The sequence below is a fragment of the Peromyscus californicus genome, unplaced genomic scaffold (assembly GCF_007827085.1).
Source record: "Peromyscus californicus insignis strain IS unplaced genomic scaffold, ASM782708v3 Scaffold_4__1_contigs__length_199733344, whole genome shotgun sequence".
NCBI lineage: Eukaryota > Metazoa > Chordata > Mammalia > Rodentia > Cricetidae > Peromyscus > Peromyscus californicus.
In genome coordinates this window covers 173,417,644-173,437,844 of record NW_026294562.1, presented here as the reverse complement: position 1 = coordinate 173,437,844, position 20,201 = coordinate 173,417,644, and the positions used below count along the sequence as shown (strand labels likewise).

At 42.5% G+C, this 20,201-nt stretch overlaps 1 pseudogene; it reads right to left on the bottom strand.

Annotated features, from left to right (window-relative positions):
• The window catches only part of LOC128124094 (cytochrome P450 2B1-like), a 49,675-nt pseudogene extending 30,039 nt beyond the window's left edge, over positions 1 to 19,636 (bottom strand).
• Positions 19,637 to 20,201: the final 565 nt, after the last annotated feature.

The following is a 20,201-nucleotide window of genomic DNA, read 5'->3' as shown; positions in this document are numbered from 1 at the left end:
GGTCTATGGTTCAACCATCCTCTTTATGTAGACTTGTTGGGTAAAGCCACTAGGAAAAATGGGCTCCTACAGGTCCCCCTTTCTTTATATATAAAAACAACTCCCCATTAAGGGATCACAGCAATATCTATAGCTGTCACACCTCCCAGTATAGGAGTAGAGGATGATAAAGATGGCATTTCTTTTTTGGAATGGATATAAGGTGACTACAACAGTCTTAGCTGCATCAAGCCCTTTAAATAAAAAAAAACAACAAAACAAAAACTCTTGATGCAACTGTATCAAATTTTTTTTTTTTTTTTTTTTTTTTTTTTAGCATTTAAGGCTTTTTTTTTTTTTTTTTTTTTTTTTTTTTTTTTTTTTGGTTTTTCGAGACAGGGTTTCTCTGTGTAGCTTTGCGCCTTTCCTGGATCTCACTCTGTAGACCAGGCTGGCCTCGAACTCACAGAGATCCGCCTGGCTCTGCCTCCCGAGTGAACTGTATCAAATTTAAAATCTCCCTTAACTTCATCATTAACATTAACAGGTTAACATAATTCTAACATAAATATTGCTGTACATAGTTACAATTCTCTCAATCTTACAACATAAAGCAACCTCTTAATAGAACCATTTGAATTTCTTGCTAACAAAATATAGGTTAAATTTATGATGTATTCACATCAAACTTAAATATTTCCTTAACTTCACCAAACCATAGTTCAACAATATCAATAGGTTAACATAATAATTCTAACATAAACATTACTATACACAATTATAATTCCTACAAACCTACTCTCAATATAACCATTAACACTTTCTACAAACCTACATTCAAAAATAATTTCTTATAGAACTATACAAAACATAACATTAATTCACTCAAGTAACACTAAATTTTTTTTAAATTAAATAAACTGAGGAATATTGACACTCCCCCTTTTCTTTATAATTTTTTTAAGAAAAAAACAAACTTCTCTATTTAAACAGTTCCATTTTTAAGCAGTTCCATTTTTACATAAACAGTTCCATAAATCATCAGCACTGATAGAGTCTATATACATAAGTAAATTCAAAATTGTCCCCTTGCAATGAAATCACTCCTGTCTAATTCATGTCTTAAGTCCCAAAATTCAAATACTAAATTCTGGTACCAGCCTTTCAAATATGAAGAAACCCCTAACCAAAACTTTTTTGTAGTTTTATCTCATTTCTTTTTTTAAGTTCAAAAAGTTCAAACAAGTTCTGGTACTAGACTTCCACTTCCAAATATGAAGAATCGTTTTACAACCAAAACCTTTTTGCAGTTAGCAATTTTAGTTCAAACAAGTGTTTCTGCAACTTTCATTCTCAGGCCAGAGACATTTTTATTTACAGTAGCATTTTATGGCAGTTTTTCCCTCATAGCAAAAGCTATTATCTCCACAAGAGCTGGTTGGTGCAAAGTCCTCTCAAAAGAGACTTTCTTTTAGCCATCACATAGAAAACTGTGTTTTAAGTTTACCATGAGCATCATTTAATGCTATCAATGTTTCTCTGGAATCTTAAACACAACTCAATCTCATAAGCTTTTTTCCTTTTAATTATCTCCTGTGAGGCAAGCTCTTTGTTTGCTCTCAATGTTTTGGGAAGTAAATCTAAGCTTTCTAGCTGTGCTTAGGAAAGAAACTTCATTTCGAGTTGAAAAAACAGTTTTAACAGGTAGTAGCCATCTCTAGCAGAAAAACTACCTTTCCTAAAATGCGTTTTTCTTTTTGTCAGCCTGCTGTTACGAGCTACCTTTGAGACTCCATTTCCCATAATTCTTCTGGGTCTGCCATTCCTGTTTCCCTCTACATGACAAAAGTCAAGTTTCTGCTTTCAGCATGGGACGTTTGAACCAAGCTTTTTGCTTTTTCACCATGGGAGATGGAGAGATTTCTGTTCTCCTTAAACTGGCATTGCTATGTGTTTTCCTTTCATCTGGTAGCACGTATATAGGCGGGCATTCCTGATACCAAAATTTCCTAGGGGCTTGCTCATTTGCCCCAGCCAGTCAGTGAAAAGAAACAAAAGCACTTAAAGCAAAGCTTTCTTACAGCTCCTTCAGAGAGACTTTCCCTGGTAGATCTTTATCTAGTCCTGCTTGTTCCTTCCTCCCAGATAGAGTTTCTGATGCTGCCACTGCTGCAGCTGCAGACATAACTTGGCTTTACTGCTTTCCCCATACCAGCGGCCCCTCTCATCAGGGGGGAACTCTCCCTTGGCTCTTTGCAGCTCTCAGCATACATTCTTTTTGCTAGGCTCTAACCATAGGGAACTTATGGCTGCTGTTTTTTTTATCCCACCCATCCCCTCCCCCCCCTTAAAAGAAAGAACTTAGAGAGGTTCTTCCCTATTGTTTTTCCTTAGAGAGAATCACGGGTGGTCTCCATAGTAATATCTCCAGGTAGTTCTTATTTTTGTCCTTTACAGAAAGAAAATCAGAGAGCTGAAAGATTTCTAGTTTTTTAGAGATTTTACCAAGTTTTTCCCAAGTAAAGTTTGAGAGAGGCCATCAAGTTTTCCCAAGACTTCTAAACTTTGGCTTATTTCATCCGCAATTTTGCCTCAGGGAGAATTACTTTTGCCTGCCACTTGGGACCAAAAACTTCCCACAGGAATTTTTTTCTGCCTGTTTTTTCTTCTCCTCTGATTTTTCCCAGCTTGTGTTCATAGCCTCAAAGTTAGAAAATTAAAGACTTAGTTTCTCTGTCTAGTTCCCTATCTTATCCTAAGTTTTCTTTATGCTATTTTAATAATTTTTTCTACACTACCTTACTCTAAATTTCTTTCTGCACTAAATTACTACACTCTACCTTCCTTACTTTTTATAGATAGAAATTAAGAGAAAGACAAAAGAGATAAATCTTGATAGAGAAGATTCTATGCTTCAGCCTTATTCTCAGACATTCTTCTAGTCCGTTTTTTTTTTTCTTTCTTTTTTCAAGGATAAAACCCCCTGCCCCATTTAACTTTTTTCACTACAAAACTGAACAGTTCCAAACTGGCAGGGTATAACCCTGACTCTTACTTTCGACAAGTACTCTGGATATATATTCTTAGTCCCTATTCAGTGGCACTATCTGTGGGAAGCCATCCCTAACCCCCAAATTTCCCCAGAGTACTCTCGAGTAGGAGCAGCAGGAAATATTAGTTAGAACGACAGAGGGGAGAGAAACAGATAGAAAATACCGGATAGCCTCAAGAGGGCCTGGATCCTAATCCATTGGGCCCCAGGTATCTCTGCCCTAGGGTATTTAAAGGAATGCCAAGGGGTGGAGCAAAAGACCTCCCCCCAGCAGAGCCAAGTGCAGACCTGCTGGGTAAAGCCACTAGGGAAAACGGATTACAACGAGAGTCCTGACAGAATAGAGCTCTCTCTAGGTGCCTGTGCTAAATCCCTTCATAAAGAGCAAGCTCTGCCCCTTTCCTTCTCTCTCTCTCTTCTTGCCGACTCTGCATTCCCTTCTTTCCCCCTTCTTCCCTTCCTCCCCTCCAGTAACCTCCCAGGTGAGTTCTGTTGTATAGTGTAACTTTGTGGTGCCTGCCTCTTGGCTCCAACCTGCCAAGGTCACCTTCCACCATTTTTAACTAAACTACAACAGGATCTGCATGTAATTTGCATAAATTAAATCACATTTCTTTTCTTATTCTACTCATCAATACAAGCAGCATTAATCTCACTCTATGTCTCTGTCTCTCTATCTCTGTTCCTCTGTGTCTCTCTGTGTCTCTGTCTCTGTATTTGTCTCTCATGTGTGTGTTTATACCACTCTGTTTCATTCTATCAGCTTTCCTCTACAGTACCTTCTCTCTTGGTCTCATTCTCTATCTTTCTCCAGTGTCTCTGGTTAAGTATATTTTTAAGGGTTGTGGCGCTATTTCCTCTGAACTGAAGTGTGCTCCCTTGGAGGAAGAATGAAGGATCCTAAGCTCAGGAAGTTCAGAAGGGTCCCAAATTCACAGTGTTAAAAAGCAGCAACTATTGTCTACAAGATTGGCACAGAGTTCCAAAGATACAGATTTGATGAGTTGTCACCCTTGATGGGGTGGGATTTGAGGTGACTCAGCTACCTTTGAGTCATCCAAGCCCTGTAAATTAGCCCTCCCCAGGTTGCTGTAAGTAGTTTCAATAAGCCACTGATCTACCAAGACAGACTCAGGTGGGGTCATTTCTTGGGTCTGTCACCTGTCACCTATCTGCTATGAATATGTTAATTCACATTTACTGAGGAAAATCACACAGCATCAAATAGGCCAGTTTGTGAAAATATATGAAAACACAGAAGAATCTCTGCAAACATTCTGTGGTGGCCTGAATAGGTATGCCCCCGTATACTAATGCATTTGAATACTTAATCTATAGGGAGTGGCCTATTAGATAGTGTGGCCTTGTTGGAGAAAGTGTGTCACTGTAGAGGTGGGTATTTAGGTCTCATACATGCTCAAGTCAAGTTCAGTGTGGCAGTTCACTTTCTCTTGCCAGTGAATCAAGATGCAGAACTCTCAGCTCCTTCCCAGCACCATGTCTGCCTGTATGCCACCATGTCCTGCCATGATGATAATGGACTGAACCTATAAAACTGTAAGTCAGTCCCAATTACATGTTTTCCTTTATAAGGGTTGCCATAGTCATGGTGTCTATTCACAGCAATAGAAACCCTAACTAAGACACATGCCCTATTGGGGAAAAGTCAGAAGGGGCCTTAGAGGAAAGCAGCATGTTTGCATTAGATTCTAGAAGAATCAACTCCTTCTGAAGATATTCATATGCCACTGGAAGTAGGTCCTGGATGACACAGTGAGAGACCAATGGGTTGAGGTCACTGTATCTCAGAATCTTGTGGATGGCAGCACGAGTATAATGCATTTTTTGCCCAATGTTCAAAGGCTGGAAGATTGGTGGCTATTAGCCACACCATCAGTCTCTGCCTGGAATTTCCCTGAGATGGACAGGGTGGGGAAGAGGCACATGAGTAAACACTCAAAGCAGTGCTGAACAAAGGTCCCCGGAAGGGACAAGCAAGCCAGGCATGGTGAATTGTGAGACTGGAGAACTGTCGTGAGATTGAAGCTAGCCAGGGCTAATGTAAGCTCAAGAAAACCTAGACTACATCACACACACATGTACACACACACACACACACACACACAAACACACACACACACACACACACAAAGCTGGGATGAGTCTTCAGAACTCTTCACAAAGGGACAAAGGGACTGAGAAGATGGCTCCACCAATTAAGTGCTTGCCACACAAGCATAAATATGAAGTTCAGAACCCACAAGTCACAAAAAGCCAGGAAGTTTGGCTCCCTGTGTAATCCCAACATTTTGGAGGCAGACATGGAATCTCTGGGGAAAGATGGCTAGCCTAGGCTCTGGTTCCAAGGAGACCCTGCCTCAGTGAAGTAGGGCACCACCAAGGAAGACATCTGACACTAACTTCAGGCCCCCATGCAACATGAATGTGGACTTGCCCTTCTACACACAGGTGTACCCACATGCATGCAAACAAATAATTCTACATGAATGTATACAACACACGTATACCAAAGAAAGAAAGGAAGTTTATTAGTTAGGATTTCCATTACTTTGAAGAGACACCGTGAACATGGCAACTCTTATAAGGAAAAATTTAATTAGGGTGGCTCACTTACAGTTTCAGACTGGAGAACTGTCTTGAGATTGAAGCTATCCAGGGCTACCATAAGCTCAAGAAAACTTAGACTACATCACACGTGCACGCGCACGCACACACACACACACACACACCTGGGATGAGTCTTTAGAACTCTTCACAAATGAACAAAGGAGCTGGGAAGATGACTCCACCAATTAAGTGCTTGCCACACAAGCATAAATGCTGAAGTTCAGAACCCACAAGTCACATAAAAAGTGAGGAAGGTTTGGCTCCCTGTGTAATCCCAATACTTGGGAGGCAGACACAGGATCTCTGGGGAAAGATGGCTAGACTAGATTCTGGGTCAGTGAAGTAGGGCACTATCAAGGAAGACATCTGACACTAACTGTGGGCTCACAGGCAAATGTGAATGTGGACTTGCCCTTCTACACACAGGTGTACTCACATACATGCAAACACACATACATGCATGTATACAACACATATATACTGTTGGAGACCGACTCCGGACAGCTGTGTCTTGAATTTTGTGTGACCTTCCTTACTTTATCAAACCTTGCAAAAAACAGGTTCCTGGCCTAACCGCGGGCTGTACAACTTCCTGGAGTACCTGCTAATCAGCCAGCTGCAGGGGCCTGGGACCAATGCAACCTCACCCTTCCTTAGGAATTTTCCATTCTTCTCTCCTTTTGCTTCCCCTGCCCCCCTCTCTGCCTGAAGCCCTGATTATAAGCCTCAATACCCAGTCAATAAATGAGACCTTGACGCGACTCAGACTGACTCTGTCTTCCCTTATTGCGCCTGGTCTCCTTTCTCTCTTGCCCCCATTGATCTTTCAGGAGGTGCCTCCTCAGGTCTCCCCAATAACCTGGCCCGCGGGACGGGTCAAGTGGCACCCAACGTGGGGCCCGAGGCACGGTGACCTGCCGGACGACGGACAACAGAAGGGGCCCCGGAGAGGATCAGGGTAGAGACGCCTGGACCGCATCACTCGTGCAACGCGGGAGAGTCTTGAGTTAAGTATGTTGTCCCATCGATCATGGGCAAAAATTTATCTAAAGAGGCTGTTTTTCTCAAGGAGATGAAAGGTAATCTTAGGGAGAGAGGAATAAGAGTTAAGAAAAAGGATTTGAAGCCGGGCGGTGGTGGCGCACGCCTTTAATCCCAGCACTCGGGAGGCAGAGCCAGGCGGATCTTTGTGAGTTTGAGGCCAGCCTGGTCTACAAAGTGAGTTCCAGGAAAGGCGCAAAGCTACACAGAGAAACCCTGTCTCGAAAAAAAAAAAAAAAAAAAGAAAGAAAGAAAGAAAAAGGATTTGATAAAATTCTTCCAATATGTGGAGGAGAAATGTCCCTGGTTAGTGATTAATGGCCCAGGAATTCACCCTTTGACTTGGAACAAGGTTGGAAAAGATATTAACAAATTACTCAGAGATGGGGAAAATGTCCCCGACGCCTTTTTTAGTTTTTATGGTGTGATTAGAGATGTTCTAAAGGAAGCAGAGGGAGATGGGCGTGTTTCACATTTACTAGCCCTTGCAGAGGATTTTCTCTCAAACTCCCCCTGCCTGACACCCAAGGGTCCAGAGGTTTATTGACATCTACCGGTAAGAGCGCTCTCTGTCTTGTCTGTGTCTCTCTGTCTTGTTACTTTTGTTTTATACTTTGCAGGCTCCATTTGTACTTTGCAGGCTCACTGGGACAGACGTGTCCTGACAGTGAACCTGGCGGCAAAGGGAGACGTCCCAGAGCCCTAAGGCCACCTCAGAGGTGACCATTTGGTTTAGGAGCATCTTTGGGTATCTTCCCCCACGGTGGGAGGAAGTGCCACTTTGTATTTTGTCCAGGGAAATTGTCAGAGTCATTTTGTGTTTTTTTTTGTATGTTTTGTTGTGATCATTGTTACTTTACTCTCTCCTTCTCTTCCAAGAAAAAAAGGTGCATGTCTGACTGACAGGGATGTGGAAGCCCCTGATGTCTGTTTGATTAAGGACAGAGATCCTCGAGTCTGGATTGTTTTTGATGTGATTGAGCCTGGAGGGTTACCCCCCCACCCAGAGCACATCAGGCTGTCATTGTTCTTGGAGCTTGGTTGGTTGTCTCATTGGGGCAAAGTTTTCTTCCGTGTGACCGTGGTCTTATGTGTAATATGTTAACTGTTCTCATTGTTGACTTGACTGTGAGGGACGCTATGGGACAGTTCCCTTCTTCTCCACTAGACCTTTGCCTAGCCCACTGGAAGAATGTGTGAGCCACAATAGAGGGAACTGGGTTCCCCACCCCCACTCCTGGATTAAACTGAGATAAACAGGTAGCTCCTGCCAGGTGGGGCTTGCATACCATAAGAGGGACTTGCTGGCTGTGAATGAGGCCGTCCTCTCAGTGCTGATGTTCCGGTTCTTGGATTGTCTGTGTAAATGTTATTTGTTTCTGTCTACTAACCTCCCTTATTTTCCTAAAGGAAGAGGAGGAAAGAGAGGTATAACAAAGGCCACCTCCGTCCCTCCCTAGCTCTCTTGCTATCAGGACTGCAGCCAGGCTGCTCTCACGAGGGTGGGTGTGCGTGCTCTCCATACAGGCAGGCAAAGACAGGAGCTCTGGACAGGGCAATGGGGACTGCCTGCAATTGACAAAAAACTGTGTGAACACTGAGCAGAGAATCTGACTTTAGTCAGAGGAGTTAACAAAAACTTTTTTTCAGGAACACTGGCAGCCAAGGACACGCTCTATGCCCACTGCTCCCCTTCCCTTCCTTTACTGTGATAACTTCAATGTCTCTTCTGCTGGCCAGCAGCTTCTCTTGTTAACCCTTCTCTGTCCTGGTATTGCTTAAAAAGAAATGTTAAATTATCAGTTCAAGATACTGGGAAAATTATGCTTTTGTTTCCACAGGAAAAATAAAAATTTACATGGGTGTTGGTCATTTGAGTTCAATGAGTTACAAATACTTGCCATCATTTAAGAGAATTGGTTTCAAATTATTGTTGGTTAAGATAAAAAAAAAATGTTTATAAAAAAATATGAAATGCAAGTTATTAGAATATGTAAAAGCAAGGTATAAAGGTCTGAGGATAAAAAGGCTTAAATAATGATTTAAAAAAATGACTTGAGATATATAAAAAAAATGAAACGTGTTTCAGATTTCTTTGTCTTGCTATTCTGCTGTTACATTGAGACTCCAAAGGGTCATAGTTGTAAAAATGTCTGTCTACTCTACAGGTATGAATGAAAAATGTGGCCACATGTATGTTTGGTTTTGAATGTCTGAGTTTGCATGTCCTTTATGTTAAGGAATACAAGTTAATACTAGTCATCTGGCTATTCAGATACTAGTTTAAAGCATAAACTGTTCTATTTTAATAAAAAAAACTGAGAGGTATATTTAACTAATATATCTATAAGAGAACAAACTGGCCTGGTTATTGTTACCAAACTTAGAGATATTTTCAAGATTGGGCCTAGATTTGTTTGGCTCAGATACATTTAATTGATAATGGTCCTCAAACCTGTCAAAGATCTGTTAAATATGACATTTACATTATTTGATAAAAAGCTTACTATAGCAAACAGAGACTCCAAGCTCCCCAGCTCCTAGCGATGACTCCCAAGGTCTCCAAAAAAGATATGGAGCAACGACAAGAAGATGCCACCTGAATTGCGGACAACACCAACCACTGGGCAAGACGCTCTGACTCAACACCTGCTGCCAGGGATCTGGCCTAGGAGACACTGACAAGATAAGGTCAGTTTTTACCAAGTTGCTCCTCAACAGGGAGAATTTCACATTATGGGCCCAGCAGCCAAGACTGATGCTGTCCCGACACGTGTCCTGCCAACACTATGAAGACTATAGGAGCCTGGGACGATGGCATTCTGGGTAATGGATAGTCTCTGTTGTTTTTTAAATAGATTTAAGAGTCTGCACTCGGGTAAAGTTTATCCTTCTCAGATCTTTGATGACATTGATGACTGGACTAGCTATAGCTTTCTCAGCTTAGTAATTGATTGATCAATGGATTAATCAATTAAAGCTAATAAGTCTCTTCAAAAAAGATAAACAGGTTCTAAATATAGACTTACAGATGCTTCTCATTGGGCCAAGGAAATTTCAGTCCAATCTATACTTGGCTCTCCAGATGGAAAGGACACTATGGATTTCAGGGCAAATTGATAATACTACAATTACTAAGACTATGGGTCTAAAAGTTCCAAATAAGTTCGTAAGTTTTAACTCCTGTTCCTAGTTTATATCTATCTCAACAGGTTTCCACTTGGCTGACAAATACATCCAAACATCATTTGCTGGTGACAACCTACTGCAAATGACTGTGAGCCCTGAACTTGCTGAAAGCTGATATGGACCAATTCAGCCGATATGCATACCATCTCTTCAGCTGGTCAATAGAACGTTCCCTCTTGTCTTTGACTAACATTCTGGCTTTCCAGGGCCTTGACAACAACATCCCAATGTCAGCAGGAAGTAATTATAGAAGAGAAAACATCGCCCTTGTTTCCCACCACCCCGGAATGTTAGATCAAAAGGGAATTTCTTGTCATAGGGAACCTGAGATAAAGTTCCAAGTTCCTTGAGGATAAGGAGCTCTGTCAGCCATCATAAGGTTTTTGGCCCTTGTGCTTCTGCTAATTACTGTTGGCTCTTATATCACTGATGTCTTAACTAAATGATAATTCATGTCTGGGTACCACTAAACTGAGGATGCTAGAATTCCAAGATCCACCTCTGAACCCATGACACACTTGCAGATGGCAAAAACTGAATAAGGGGAAGCTCGCTTTGCCATTGATAATGGGAAAATCTTATGTTCTGGTCCAATTAGTCTCCGATGTGGAATTCTTTGAGCAGAGAGGCAGATACACTTGAGAACCTGTGTCTATGACTATTGCCCTCTTGTTAGGTATTGGGGGCATCACTGCAGGAATTGGTACAGGAACTACTGCCCTCGTGCAGAGCAACCACCTTATGCAGTTACAAATGGCTATGACTACTGACCTAGAGGCCATAGAAAGATCCATTTCTACTCTGGAGAAATCTTTAACCTCGCTCTCTGAGGTTGTGTTACAAAACGTAAGAGGTCTGGATTTACTATTTTTAAAGGAGGGGGGATTATGTGAAGTCTTAAAGAAAGAATGCTGCTTTTATGCCAACCATACTGGTATTGTCAGGGAATTGATGGAAAAATTAAGGGAAAGGCTAGCCCAAAGAAAAAGGGAGTTTGAAAATCATCATGGGTGGTTTGAAGATTGACTGCAAGGGTCCCCCTGGATCTCCACCTTGCTACCTACCATTCTAGCCCCCTTAATTGTTTTTCTCCGTCTCATTACCTTTGGTCCCTGGGCCAGATTCCGAGGAGGCCGGCCAGGAGCCCCATCAAGGACTCAGATTCAGTGTCCTAAGGCCCTAACGTCCCCACGGTCCTGCTAGAGGATACCCAATGACGGGAATAGTACAGGGCCCATGCCGGAGACAACAGCATACAGAGGTCGTCGAGACCGGCTCAACATGGCACGCTGCCGAGCGTGGGAAGCCCCCTGTGTAGCCTAAGACAGGGACTCTCTCGGACCCTAGCCAACCCGATCACAATGGACTTGGTCCATTTTTGAGAAAAGGGGGGGAACTGTTGGAGACCGACTCCGGACAGCTGTGTCTTGAATTTTGTGTGACCTTCCTTACTTTATCAAACCTTGCAAAAAACAGGTTCCTGGCCTAACTGCGGGCTGTACAACTTCCTGGAGTACCTGCTAATCAGCCAGCTGCAGGGGCCTGGGACCAATGCGACCTCACCCTTCCTTAGGAATTTTCCATTCTTCTCTCCTTTTGCTTCCCCTGCCCCCCTCCCTGCCTGAAGCCCTGCTTATAAGCCTCAATACTCAGTCAATAAATGAGACCTTGACGCGACTCAGACTGACTCTGTCTTCCCTTATTGCGCCTGGTCTCCTTTCTCTCTCGCCCCCATTGATCTTTCAGGAGGTGCCTCCTCGGGTCTCCCCAATAACCTGGCCCGCGGGACGGGTCAATATACCAAAGAAAGAAGAAAAGGAAATGTCTTAATTAGGGTTTCCATGGCTGTGAAGAGACCCCATGACCATGGCAACTCTTATAAGGAAAACATTTAATTGGGATGGCTTGCTTACAGTTACAGAGGTTTAGTCCATTATCATCATGACAGGGATCATGGAAGTATACAGGCAGATGTGGAGCTGAAGCTGAGAGTGATACATCTTTCAGGGAACAGGAAGTTAAAGGACACTGAGGGAAGCTTAAACAAAAGAGACCTCAAAGCACCTCCCCCCACCCCCCACACAGTGACACACTTCCTCCAACAAGGCCACATCTCCCAATAGCGCCACTCCCTTTGGGGGCCATTTTCTTTCAAATCACAACAAGAAGGGAGGGAGGAAGGAAATAAAGGAGGGAAGGAGGGATGGAAGAAGGATGGAAGGAAGGAAGGAAGGAAGGAAGGAAGGAAGGAAGGAAGGAAAAAAGGAAGGAAGAAACTCTTCACAAAGATGCTGTGTTGTCACTCATCAATGTAGCACCTAGAAGAACTGCCAGTGGACTCTTTATGGAGATGTCTTATCCAGTGTTTGCATTCTAGTTGTGAGGGAGATTTGCTTATGGAACAGTTGGTGGATGGGAATCAATTCAACACTAGGTGAACTTCCCAGGCCCCTTATATTTTACTGAGAATGAGTTGTGGACAGATTGGATATCACAGCCCTTTTTCACACTGTCCTCACCATGTGACCTTGGACAAATCATTCACCCCAAAGGTGCTATATTTATTAGTAAAATAAAGGGACTCAATTAGACAAAGTTTTTTCCGAGTCCAGTTTGATGATATCAGCACAGGAATCAAGGAAAGAAAAAAAAAGGAGAGAGCTTTTGCAACTGTTGAGACATCTGCTCCTTTTTTTTTGTTAAGGAATTTATGTGAAGGAAGGGGTCAGTGAAGGACTGAGGGGTGCTGGGGTTCAGTGATTCCTGGCACATCTCACATTATCAGTAATGAAATCATTCAGTTCTTAAATGTTGTTGTACAAGAAAGTATGGGGGCCAGGAAATGCTTCAAGATGCCAGGGAGGAGTTCAAGAAGTTCACACACTCAGAGAAAGGCATGAACGACCTAAAAACATGTTTTGATCCCATAAATAGTTAGTGCTTAAGCCTGTGCCCTGCACAACACACCAGTATCTCAAGGACACCACAGAGACTTGAGGAGTGTGCTCCCTGCTGAATGTAGGTGATCATGTGGGTACACACACACACACACACACACACACACTGCTACCTCCACAGCTTTGACTACCTAAAATCACCACAAGGTCACTGAAGCCTCTTCTCTTACAGTCCATCCTTTTTGGATTCCTAAATCTATGCCCAATATGACTTGTCACCTCACTTGGAAGGTAAGGTTTGTCCATGGGAGTTCAGGGGTGTGAGAATGAACAAACCAGAACCAGAAATGCTATCTCAGACTTCTATAAACTAGTTCACAATGTATTTCCTTGAGAAAGAGGTGAATTTTTTGTATTTTTTTTTTCAGATAGAGTTTTGTGTTCTCTGGGCTGGCCTCCACTTAAGGAATTGAGGATAACCTTGAACTCCCTAGCCCCTGCTTCAACCTTCCAAAAACTAGGATAACAGGCTTGTCCCAGCACAATCTTTTTATGTGATGCAGACCCAGGCTCCATGCATGCTGGGCACACACTTTGTGATCTGAGCATGCCTCAGCTAATCTCCTTTAGTTCAGTCTCTATGGATGCTGGCAGTTACCTGTTGAGTGATACTATACTCTGAAGCATGGAGAGATAGAAAAAAAAACTCCTCTGGGGCCTTTCTTGCATCTGTGTTCTAGACAGGAGACATCTGGTCGCTTCCCAGAATCCACCCACACTGATTCCCGGCCCATTGTGAAATCTCTGACCTTAGCTGGTTACAGAAAGAGTTGATGACAGTGAAACTTTCACCCAGTGTACTTAGTGAATGTATCAATTTTAGATCCTAGAAATTAAAGCGCTCACCAAAAATAATGGAGCAGATGCTATTGGCCATGGCAGAGTGAACGAGGATAGCTGGGTTATGGTAGGCCCCTGGCAGCAAGAGCTAAATCACCAAGATCTAGGTGTCCCCTACACTCTCCCTCTGGCTGACTCTCATACGGCTGGCGCCATCTTGAGATTTACCTGCACTTCTGATGAAAGGACCAACCAGATGCCGTAAGAGGCTGCTCAGTCTTCTATCAGAAAACAGGCAACAATTTCAGGAAGCAGTTTCTGGAAAGACCGTGAATAAAAGTCTTCGTCCTTGCCGTAGCTCCCTGTCTGCACATACTCTGACCACTCAAGATTCAGCCAATTGTTTGCTGTTGCTAGCGGCCAGTGAGGCTGTCATCTCAGTGCTGAGGTAACTGTCCTTCTGTCTATGTCACTGCTGCTTGCTTCTGTCTACTAACCTCCCTTATTTTCCTGGAAAAGAATGAGAGAGGCAAGGGCCACCTCCCTCCATAGCTTTTTTTTTTTTTTTTTTTTTTTTTTTGCTATCAGGCCTGCAGCAAGGGAAGGGCTGGTCTTGTTCTGCAGCAGAGGCCTGGAGCCAGCCAGCAGATCTCAAAGGGGTTAGGGGTTCATGCTCTAGGTATAGACAAGCAGAGACAAGTGCTGTGGGCAAGGTGTTGGGGACCTGTTAAAACAAGTCATCAGCTATCTGGCTACTAGTTAAAACATAAGCTGTTAACTGTTACATAAATTACAAGCTATTTAAATAAGAGAAGTAAGAACATGAGATGTCTATTTGACTAATATATTTTCAGGATAACAAATTGGCCTAGTTATTGTTACCAAACTCAGAGATGTTTTCAAGATTAGGCGTAGATTTTTTTTTTTAGCTCAGATATATTTAATAGAGAATGGTCCTCAAAGCCATCAAAGATCTGATGAATATGGCACTGAAATTATTTAATAGAAAGCTTACTATAACAAACAGAGACTCCCAACTCCTAACAATGATTCCCAAGGTCTCCAAAGAAGATATGGAACAATGACATGAGGATGCTACCTGAATATTTGACAACCCCGACCACTAGGCAAGATGTCCCAACTCAACATCTGCTGCTAGGGATCTGGCCTAGAATAGACAAATGAGGCACTGACAAAATAAGATTAGTCTTCCACAAGTTCCTCCTCCACAGAGAAAACTTTAAAGTTATTGGCCCAGCTGTAAGACTGATGCTGTTCTGACACCTGTCCTGTCAATGCTATGAAGACTACAGGAGCCTGGAATGATGCTGGTCTGGATAATAGATAGTCTCTACCATTTTTTAACAGATTTGGAAGTCTGCACTGAGATAAAATTTATCCTTCTCAGATCTTTGATGGCATTGATGACTGAGCTGGCTAAGCTTTGTCAGCAGCATTGAACAACCAGAGTCTTCCACAAGGTTGCAACCACCTGATTAGTTCATTGATGAATGCATTAATTAATTAAAGCTACTAAGTCTCCTGAAAAAAAGACAAATAGGTTTGCTTTACTCACAAGCTTCATATTAAGGGATAAACAAGTTTCAAACATAATTTAAAATGGCTGTTCTTGAATAATAACTACTTATATTTCTAATAAATAATAAATTCTAAGGGTCTAAAATATAAAGATCTGAGGGAAATGTATAAAGGATATTATAACATTCCTTTCCTTTGCCATACTGTCATTGTGTTGAAACTTCAAAAGTTTTATTACCTTTCATTCTATTCATTAATAGAATTCTGACAAGCTAATAGAGCAACAACTGCTTACTGTTTTGGTCATGAGCTCAATATTTTATATTTCTTTGGTTGTTTTCTGAGTAGAGACTCACAGAAGCTTTTCATCAGACCAAAGACATTTCAGTCCAATTTATAGCTGGCTGTCTAGACAGAAGCAAAATACACATTTTTAAAAACCCAATCTATAGCTTTTGCTAGGACTCAAGGGTATGAGTCTACTCTGGCTGTTTTACAGATACCTGTCAACTGTTTTTTCAACAATATGGATTTCAAAACAGATTGGAAATGTTAATATATCTGGAACTTTTATGTCTTTCATGAAAAGGAAATTCATACAAATTTCAAAAAAGTTGGGAAAGTCATAAAAACTTGCTCAAAGGGATCCAGATAAATACAGCCTAAGTTTCCCTGCCTGTCTATTCCTGAGGATAGTATTTTTCTCTCTCCTGGACTTGGGACTCCTTCCCTTCCTCAATCACTGAGACTATGGGTCTCAAATTTCCAAAGAAGTTTATCAATTTTAATGCCTGTTCCTAGTTTATATCTGTCTCAACAGGTTACCACTTGGCTGACACATCCAAGCACCATTTGCTGATGATGACCTACTCCAAATGACTATGAGCCCTGAACTTACTAGAAACTGATATGGGCCAATCCAGTCAATATAAATGCCAGCTCTTCAGCTGGTCAATAAACCAATATGTTTCTTCCCACACACTGACCTGGCTTGAGAATGAGCTGTAGAGCAAGAAGGACACATTGGGCAACCAAATGTAGCGAGAAAGTTTTCTCCAGTTCTGCCTAGCCCTTTGGTCCCACAGCTGCTTATAAAATAATCACTCGGAGACTTAATATTATTTACAAACTGTGTGGTCTATGACAGATCCCTTGCTAGCTAGCTCTTATATCTTAAATTAACCCATTTATATTAATCTATGTTTTGCCATGTGTTCTGTGGCTTACCTGTCTGCTGACATGTTCCTTCGGTGGCAGGCTGGTGTCTCCCTAGACTTAATTTTTTAAAACTATCAATTTCTTTATATAACTGCATATACTCCTTTTCCTGTCTCTTCCAAACCTATGTACTTTTTTATATACACTGTAAACAATTTAGAATTTTATTTCATCTAAGTCTGTCTTATTGTAAATCTATAATCCTTCTCTGACCAGGAGAGATTTTAAACTGCTAAGTTGCATGACTAGGACCAATGCAGCAGCCTTGACTGCTGACTCCACCCACCTCAGCTTCCCAACATGGCAGAGGTACCCAGGAGAGTCATGATTACTACCAACTCCAGGAAGCAGAGGGTCTATGCCCCCAATAAGCAGTGTGTGGCCCAGAAACTTTTTTTTTTTTTGGTCTAGACTAGCAAAAGCTAAATCTGCCATGCAGTATACTGCATGGCTTGGAAAAACCTCTGTGTACCTTGGTGGGAATCCACCATGCTGTAGCTCAAGCCTGTATGCCATGAACCTGCCATAGTGTAGCTCACAGCTTGCCAGAGAGACACATTTAGGAAGCTGTTTTTAGCTCCATTTTAGAATCTTGTTTTTAAAAAGCTTTCTCAGGTTTTTGGTGGAAATTCTCGATACCATATCTGTGCACCAAATGTAGTTGGAAGCTTTTCTCAGGTCCCGCTCAGCCCCCGGTCCCACAGCCACTTATACAATAATCACTCAGAGGCTTAATATTATTTACAAACTGTATGGCCAATGCCTAAGAATTCTTGCTAGCCAGCTCTTTTATCTTAAAGTAAAAGCTCTTTTATATTAATTAATCTATGTGACATTACCACTCTGTTGGCCTATTGTTCCTTGGGTGGAAGGCTGGCATCTCCCCAGACTCCACCTTTCTCTTTCCTGTCTCTCTCCATGGATTTCCTGCCTGCCTCTAAGTTGCCTTGTCACAGGCCAAAGCAGCTTATTTATTAACCAATGGGAACAAAATATATTTACAGCATACAGAAAGACATCATCAGCACATACCCATTCTCAGAGACTCACCCTGAGATTTCTGCAGATTCTCCACCAAACATCTGGCTTCCTCCTTTATCTGCTTCCCCACACTCTGCTTCCCCATCCCAATTCCTTCATGGTGGCCTTTGAGGATTGCCAAAGGGCCTTCCAGCATTCTCCATTAGCAAAGATCATACCTAAGAAAGTAGGGGAAACATGGGTAGGTAACACTAGAAGTTCAGAGAACCTGAGTCCTTCTCCATAGTTCAGGCTCCACCTTCCTGGACAACATCTTACACTCCTGTCCCATATCTCACCATATCCCTGCACAATTGGCTCAACCATAGCAACTGTCCCCTGGCCAGAGAAAGCTTCAGCTTGGTCCACCAGAGCCTCCCTTATGACTCTGTCCCACACAGCATGACCACAGGCCTCAGTCTCAGGTGCACTGTGAACACATCTCCATATTTTTCTTAAGTTGCCAAAAATAAGGGCACGAAGGTTGTGATTAGTCCACACAGGCATTGTTGTTGCCTGTGAAAACACTTAGACACAGATTGGTAAATAGGATCCTCTCCCTCTGGCCACATCTGGGGACCTAAGAGTTAAAGGGTTAATTCACCATGCAGACAGGATCGTAATAGATTGGTTGGTCTTCCTGATCAGTAGAGCAGTACTGTAGAGTAGGAGGGAATGACAACTCATGTTTATAATCCTGGCACTGTGGAGGTAAGGCCAGAGAATCACTAGTCATCCTTGGATACATATCCAATTAGAAGCCAGCCTCAACTGCATATAATTCTATCTAAAAAAAAAATAGAGATAAGGATACAGGTATGCATGTGGCTCCATGCCCATACCCTTCAGTCTGGCCAGCTGAATCATGTCTTCTGTGACCCAGAATAAACCTGTCCAATGCCTTCTGACAAGTTCCAGAGAATGGCCCTGACCCACCCACTGGGTTACATGGGAAGGGAAAGTGATAGTCACCTAGCGGTGGACCTGAATGTGAGTCATGACTACAGCACACACAGCTGGAAAATACCTGACAATGCAATCACCTGGGCATCTTCAGGGAATTGATCCCAGGAATACTACAACCCTTCAGTGCTAAAAGCCCTTGAAGAGAATGGTGCAGTGTTTGCACATAACCCACCTCATTCTCTCATAGCCTTTAACTCACTCTATATTGCAATGCAGCTAATAGAAATGACAGGCTATGAAAATGGTCAGTGTCTGGTGTTATTTAGGGGATCATGCTAAGGAAAACCTCTATACATGTTTGATATTGACCTACTTATGTTTTTAGGCCAGGTCACAATGTTGACTCTTAAGCAACAATGAGCTATCAACACACAGATAAGATCAAAGATATTTTATGAAACTTGAAGGAGGGTTATGAGTTTGCTGCAAAAGCTAAATAAAAGTAAATGACTACACCAATAGTCCAAATGGGTGAGCTGTTAAAAACCAAAGGGGAGCAGGAAGTTGGGGTTGTTGCCACTAAATCAGCTCTCTAAATGGGAAGTGGGGCCAAGGATGATAATTGATTATTAATAAACAAGTGGTAATTGAACATGAAATCTCCCCTCTGAAGACTGGGAAAGATGGTGCCAGGGTCAGCTGCTTGGATGGTAAATGGTGCTTATTAAATAACTAATAAGCACTCCCTACCTACCCCACCTCTTCAACTGCCTCTCCTTCCCTTTGTTCCTGAACAAGGCAGGCTAATTCCTTGTGCTGGCAGAAGTAAACTTTATCTGTTAATGCCTCTGACATCCTTCTTTCTCTTTGGGAACAAAGAAGCATCAAAGAGGAAAATTGTAAACCCTTGGCACACATCTCAACACCCTGACACCTTTCACACTCCAAGAACACTGCACCACAGGATTCCAGTGTAGCAAGGACATGCCTGTCAATCTAAGTACCATTGATCACCAATCAGCATCTCAGCTTTCACTCAGCAACTTTCCCACCTGAACTTACTGCCTGGAAGAGTCCCTTGCTCATCCCACTGAGTGATATCAAGGAACAAATATGGGGCTAATCCCATCGAGCACAGACCCTGTGCATGTCTCACCTTCATGAAAGAGTTGAGGAGGCCTCCTCTGTCCATCTGTAGGAGGTTCCCCAAGAGGGGCAGGGCACATGGTCCTCCTAGGAGGTAACCATGGGTCTTTGTGTGGCCTCTGACCAGGAGTAGCAGAAAGCTAGAGAGAAGAGTAAGGAGGAGCAGGACAATGGGCTCCATGGTCATGGTCTGATGACTGTATATTCCACTGCACACTCCAGCAGGACATTTTATGCTGAGCCTGCCTCTCCAAGCAGTTGAGCAACTTGAGCTGTTCCTGCCTTCTATTTCATCATTGTCCAGGAGTGTGAGCAGCCATACTTCCTACTTGGGCTATTGGTGATCTTCTCACTTTCTATTCCATAGATGTTGCCAAAGACAATGAAATAGAACACAGGACTAAAAAACATTGGGAGTACTGCATCTTGATTTCTGGGGGTGAGTGTGCACTTGTCAGCTCAGTTTTGTCTGATTATTTACTCAGGGATGGGCCTGTGTGTGTGTGTGTGCTGCATATGCAAAGGGATATTTCTTATATGAATGTGCATGTGTGTGCTTTTGTGTGTTCCTCTAGGGGTGTGTGTGTGTGTGTGTGTGTGTGTGTGTGTGTGTGTGTGTGTGTGTGTGTGTATTAGCTGGTTTTTCAAGACAGGATTTCTCTGTGTAGCTCTGGCTGTTCTGGAACTGATTCTGTAGACTGTACTAGCCTCCAAATCAGAGAAACTTCTCCTTTTGCCTCCTGAAT